Genomic DNA, 6000 nt, shown 5'->3' on the forward strand with positions numbered 1-6000 from the left:
CTCACTTCAAAGGTGAGTTTCTTTACAGAAATAGTTTTAAATATATAAACATATTTTCAGAAATTGGATGGGGCATGCTAATACGTATATGTTTGAAATTTAGGCTATTTAGCCTGTTTATGTGTGGCCCGGTAATAGTCAGACCGGACACAGGAATGTAAAGATTGTTTTTATTTATTTGTGGGTTTGATTCCCTGACTGCACTTATTAAGAACAGTATTAATCTTTAAGCTTTGAGGAGCTTTCAGAACAAAAATACTTATTTCCTCACTTAGCTACATGTATACAATAGGTGAAAAATAGGCAACGCACTTGTTCCGGGAGTACAACGGTACTTAGGAATGGTTCGCTTGACCCGATGTTAGTTTCCTCAAGGATTACAATGACTCTTGCTTAGAGACTTGTTGCTCTAGTGGTTAGTGGTAACTGTTTTAAATTTTTGTTCTCGCTGTAATATATTGTTTTTATTACTGTTGCTTGCTTTTTTTTTCCACAGGTACACTTGCACTTATAGCGGTTCATGTTGTTTAATTGTAACTTGTTTAACTACATGCTCTTATGGTTCTTCCCTTTGGCACTTACTTTGGTTGTTCACAATGTGTGCTTCATGTTTTGGCTACTCGCAATGTTTTTTGGCTATCTTGTTGTTATGATCAGTGACCTATGCACTTTGTAAAGCTCTCTCTTGGAAGTCCCTTTGGATAAAAGCGTCTGCTAAATGAATAAATGTAATGTAAATGTAAGTATAAGCAACAGTAGTGGCTCTTCTGAATAATGAAAGAAAATAAACAAAAATACAATGGTTGAGCCACACATTAGTACATTGGTTAATTAAAACATTTGACAATTAACCATGTTCATGACATTTCAAATACAAACTCACTTTCTCTCTGGTGTACAGCCTGTGCGCTAAATCACACACGGAAATTAGACATACAACCAGCAATATCTCCCCTCTGGATTAGGCAAGAACATGAAAATAAACACAATTTATTAGTATACACGGCTTATGCAATATTGAACAATTATATGTTCTAGTGTACTGTGTTTAATTGCTTATGCTATCCCGCTGTTCAATACGTTCCACCTTGTGGTAAGTATTCCTTCAGCTCACACGCAGTCACCATCCAGACTAAATCTACATGAATTTATAATCATCGACAACAAATATTGGCCCGTTACATTTGCAGTCTTCTCATCCACCAACATCGATAGCCCATTAAGGTAAAATAAAAGTTTTTAATCCTTATTTCTAACTTTGTCGGCAAGAATACACACCTGTATCGGAAGCTAGCTCTGAAGTCTTCTACCCGCGCTAACTTTGTGACATAAAACGCGATTTCACCACCCTCGCGAGCTAACCGTGAACTGCTCTTAAGGTGACAGTGTAACCCCAACCAAGAAGCCGCTATCCAAGCAAATAAAACAAACAATGGTATTTAACAACTCAAAAACAATCCCTACCACTTGCTCACCTGGCTACATATGTGCTATCAGATTCACATTGTTTACGTTAGGATTTCGCTGGCTACAGTACAGTAGAGGTTAAACCCTCCAGAAAGTTATGTTGAAATACTGAAAATGCGTAGGCCTACATGTTATCAAAGTTTAGCGTCTCACAAATCACCCACAAAAGAATCAGTGAAAATAAACGTTCAGAACTGTTATTAAAAAACCTTTTCCCAAAATAGTTTATTTAGACTGGAATTTTCAAAGACTGTGGAGCTAGCGTGGCTGATCACGTTTTAATTACAGTCGGAAATGGCATGCACAGCAATGGCGTCTATAAAAGTATCATGTCACTAATTTTTCCAATTTGTACATGACATCTGTTTTTGGATACGTTTATTCGGTTTAACCTTTACTGTAGATGCGTGAGTTCTAAATATTTCCGACGCTTCCACCAGTTATTTTTACAAAACGGCAGCTAGGTAGCTTTAATTAGCTTCCGTTACCTAGCAACCTAGCATAATACTCGTAGCAATGCTACTACCTGCTAGTGTTACTTGTTAGCCTACTAATTGTACATTTTGAAGCCATACTATAGCGTTTGTCATATAGTTTTTGTCTATCGGAAAATAGTCGGTTGGAATGTTCAGAATCACACATGTGCGACGCTACGATGTGGGGCCGTGCTTTCGAACGATCACATATGTGCAATGCTACTCCTTTAATATCAATATGCTAAAATGATGTACATAAACTACATTAGACTTTCATTTCTGTACAGATTATCCTACCACCGTCACACGGCCTAGCACTGTGTCCCTGGGAAATGATGGTAAAGTAATGAATGACCGTTTAAAACAGTGACAATAATTGTATGAGCCATGGCAACCCTAAAGGGAGTTAGATTAACTAACTAAAGTTTGGGAGGAAGATAGCGCACCAAGACTCCTCCTATACTCCAATCAAGCAAATCGCAAAAGCACGGAAGAATGCGCACCAACTCCAATCAACTTCACACGCATCAGCCTAGCGAAAACACGGAAGAATGCGACCAAACTCCCGGTATCAATTACGAGGCTTGTATAAAGTGTCTTCCGTTGCTCTGATCCTTGTGCTAGCATGTTTTTGTCTTTTGACTTTTCGTGCACCCCGCTGCTGTTCTGCCTGCCGACTGCCGACTCTGCCACCTGCTTCGTTGACGCCGCCTCTGCTGCTCCCGCTCCGCTGCGGTCCGGCTCGCCCGTTCTCCCGGCTCCGGCTGTTCGCCTCCCGCCCTCATGGACGTCCTGGACCTCCACCCGTCCGACGAGGAGTTTCCCTCCCGGCTGGAGCGCCGGTCCCGCCCTCGGCGTTCTGGCCGCGTCCCCGAGGCCTCCGGCCGCTCTTCGTGCGGCGCTGCTCCGACCTCCTCGGCTTCCCCGGTTCCCGCGGCTTCTCCTGCTGGTCCCGTGCGTCGGCCCGACCGCCTCCCGCGGTCTCCGCCCCCCCGGCCTTCCTGCCGGGATCACTCCAGGCGTCCCTCCCGGTCTCGGTGGCTGCCTGCACAGGCCCCGGTTTCTCCTCCTCGCCCTCTCCTCAGCCTTCCCGGCCTCGCCTCTCGCGACCACGGGGGGCCCCGCTTCTCCTCCTCCGCCGGCTCTTCGCGCCGCTCCTCGTCCCTCGCCCCGGGCCTCCCGGCGCTGCCCTCCGATTGGACCGTCGCCGGCCTGCAGCGCCTCCTCCGGGCTCGGGGGCTGCTTTTCAGCCGGTCCGATCCAAAGGCCAGGCTGTTCGCCCTCTGTTTCGGGGAGTCCGTGGGCCGGCGCGCCTCCCCGCTCCGCCCCTCTCTTGCTGCCGGGCGTGGGGTCGTGGCCGGCGCCTTCCTGCCCCCTGCCTTGCCCGCGTCCCTCTTTCCCCTGCCCCCCCTCCCCGCCTCCTCTGTCCCTGCTCCGGCTCCCGCCCTCGCCGACCTTCCTGGGCTGTTTGCGGCGTTCCTCGCCTCTATGGGAGTCAGTTGGCTGAGCGGTGAGGGAGTCGGGCTAGTAATCCGAAGGTTGCCAGTTCGATTCCCGGTCATGCCAACTGACGTTGTGTCCTTGGGCAAGGCACTTCACCCTACTTGCCTTGGGGGAATGTCCCTGTACTTACTGTAAGTCGCTCTGGATAAGAGCGTCTGCTAAATGACTAAATGTAAATGTAAATGTATGGCGCCCCCTTGCCCCGTGCCTGCCCCTGCGTGCCCCGTCCTGGCCGTGCCTGCTCCGGGCCCTGCTCCCCTGACTAGGTGTTCTGTTCTTTCCTCTGCAGATGGCTCCGCTCCGGCCACCCCCCCCCCCTGGCTGCTGCCCTTCCTGCCGGTCCCCTGCCCGCCCCTCCCTTCACGCTGGCCACGGCGCCTCCCCCAGTCCGCCCCGCGGCCCCCTCTGCCTCCTGGCCTTCCCCCGTGTCTTCTGCCCTCCGGGCCGCCATCCTGCTGGGTAACTATGTGGACCTGGCTGACCTTCTCCTCCCCTCCAAGGTTTCCGCCCCCCCCGCCCGTCGCCGGGAGCTCACACCTGCGGAGTTCGCCTACGCCTTCTCCCTGTACCGGAACGTCGTCTGCTCCTCCTTTCCCGGGCGCCGTGCGGAGCTGGACGACGACCTCACCTTGGTCCTGCAGCTCGCCCTGCGGTTCGGGGGCTCCGGCTTCTACACCTACCACGTCCGGTTTGCCTCCGAGGCCGCAGGGCGGCTGCAGCAGTTTAATGAGTCCACCTACTGGGGCGTGCTGGACAGCGAAGCCTACTGCCGGGTCTTCGCGGCCCGGTCCGCCCTGCCCTGTTCCCTGTGCAGCGCCTCCTCTCATCCGTCGCTGGAGTGCACGGTTGCGGCCCGCCCGGCGCCTGCCCCCGGCCCCCCGTCCGGCCTGCCTTCTCCTCCTCCTCCCGCCCCTCCCCACCCCCTCATCCCGCAGCCCCTCATGTCTGGCCCTGCGAACACTGACCGCCGGGGCCGCCCCATCCTGATGCAGAAGGGGCGCATGTTCTGCAATAATTAACGCCGGGTCTTGCTCCTTGTCGTCCTGCCGGAGCCTCCACGTCTGCTCCTTCTGCGGTGGGGCCCACGTCTGCTCCTTCTGCGGTGGGGCCCACTCCCGCTCCTCCTGCTCCCTTGACCCCCCCGGCCGGCCGGCCCCCTGACTGTCTGCCCATTTCTCCACCCCCATCGTCGTCCCTGCCCTGGCTGCGGCCCTCCTCCGCCACCCCGACCCCGCCGCTGTGCAGTTCCTCCTGGACGGCTTGGTCCTAGGCTTCTCCCCCGGCCTGGTGTCCTTGCCCGCTTGCTCTTTTGCCTGCCCAAACCTCCGCTCGGCGCTCGAGGCCCCCGCCGTGGTCTCTGCCCTGTTGGCCAAGGAGGTGTCTCAGGGCTTCATGATTGGCCCGTTCGCCTCTCCCCCGTTCCCTGTCTACCGGGTGAGCCCCATCGGCGTCGCCACCCGGAAGTACTCGGGCAAGCAGAGGCTCGTGATTGACCTCTCTGCTCCCCGTCGCGGCCCCGGACTACTCCCTGGCTTACACCACCATCGACCACGCCATCTCCCTCATCCGCCTGGCCGGCCGCGGAGCCTGGCTGGCGAAGGCCGACATCACGACCGCCTTCAAGGTCCTTCCCATCCACCCAGACTACTGGGCTTTCTTTGGGGTCTGCTGGGAGGATTCCTACTACTTTGCCGTCCGACTGGCATTCGGCTGCAAAAGCAGCCCACGCTTCGACTGCCTCTCCGAAGCACTCTGCTGGATCCTCCTCAATGAGTCCAAGGTTCCCTTCTTAGTCCATCTCCTGGACGACTTCCTCACCATCGGACCCCTTCATCCCCACCGGCGCAAGGCCTCCACGCTCTCACCACGGTGTTCTCACAACTGGGTGTCCCCCTCTCCCTGGAAAAGACAGAAGGGTCAGCTACAACACTGGAGTTCCTCGGTATCACACTGGACACCAAGCGCCAACTCCTCTCCCTTCTCGGCCATCTGAACTACGCCCTCCGCATCATCCCCCAAGGCCGCTCCTTCATTTCCCACCTCCTCCTCCTGGCTTCATCCGTACAGTCGCTCCACCACACCATCACACTGGACGCTTCCTGTCTCATGGAGTTGGAGCTCTGGCATCATCTCCTTTCCCACTGGAACGGCATCACTTTCTTTTATAACGATCTCATATCCAACCCCAACGACGTGCAGCTCTTCACCGACGCCGCCCCCTCTTCTGTTTTCGGCTGCTATTATAACGGCCGCTGGTTCTCCTCCCCATGGCCTTCCAAGTTCCCTTCTTGCCCTTCTCCCTCACCGGCCCCCTCATCTGCACTTCACGAGGTCTACCTCATCATCGCCGCCCTCCTCTGGGGCCATGAATGGTCACGCCAATCCATCCTCATCCACTCCGACAACACTGCCGTCGTCTCCTGGATCAACAAAGGCCGATCAGACTCCATCACCGCCATGCCCTTCATCCGTCGCCTCACCTGGCTTTCAGTCACACATCAGTTCATAATCAGAGCCGCTCACATCCCCGGTCACCACAACACCATTGCCGACT

Source organism: Osmerus mordax, chromosome 3 (assembly GCF_038355195.1).
Source record: "Osmerus mordax isolate fOsmMor3 chromosome 3, fOsmMor3.pri, whole genome shotgun sequence".
NCBI lineage: Eukaryota > Metazoa > Chordata > Actinopteri > Osmeriformes > Osmeridae > Osmerus > Osmerus mordax.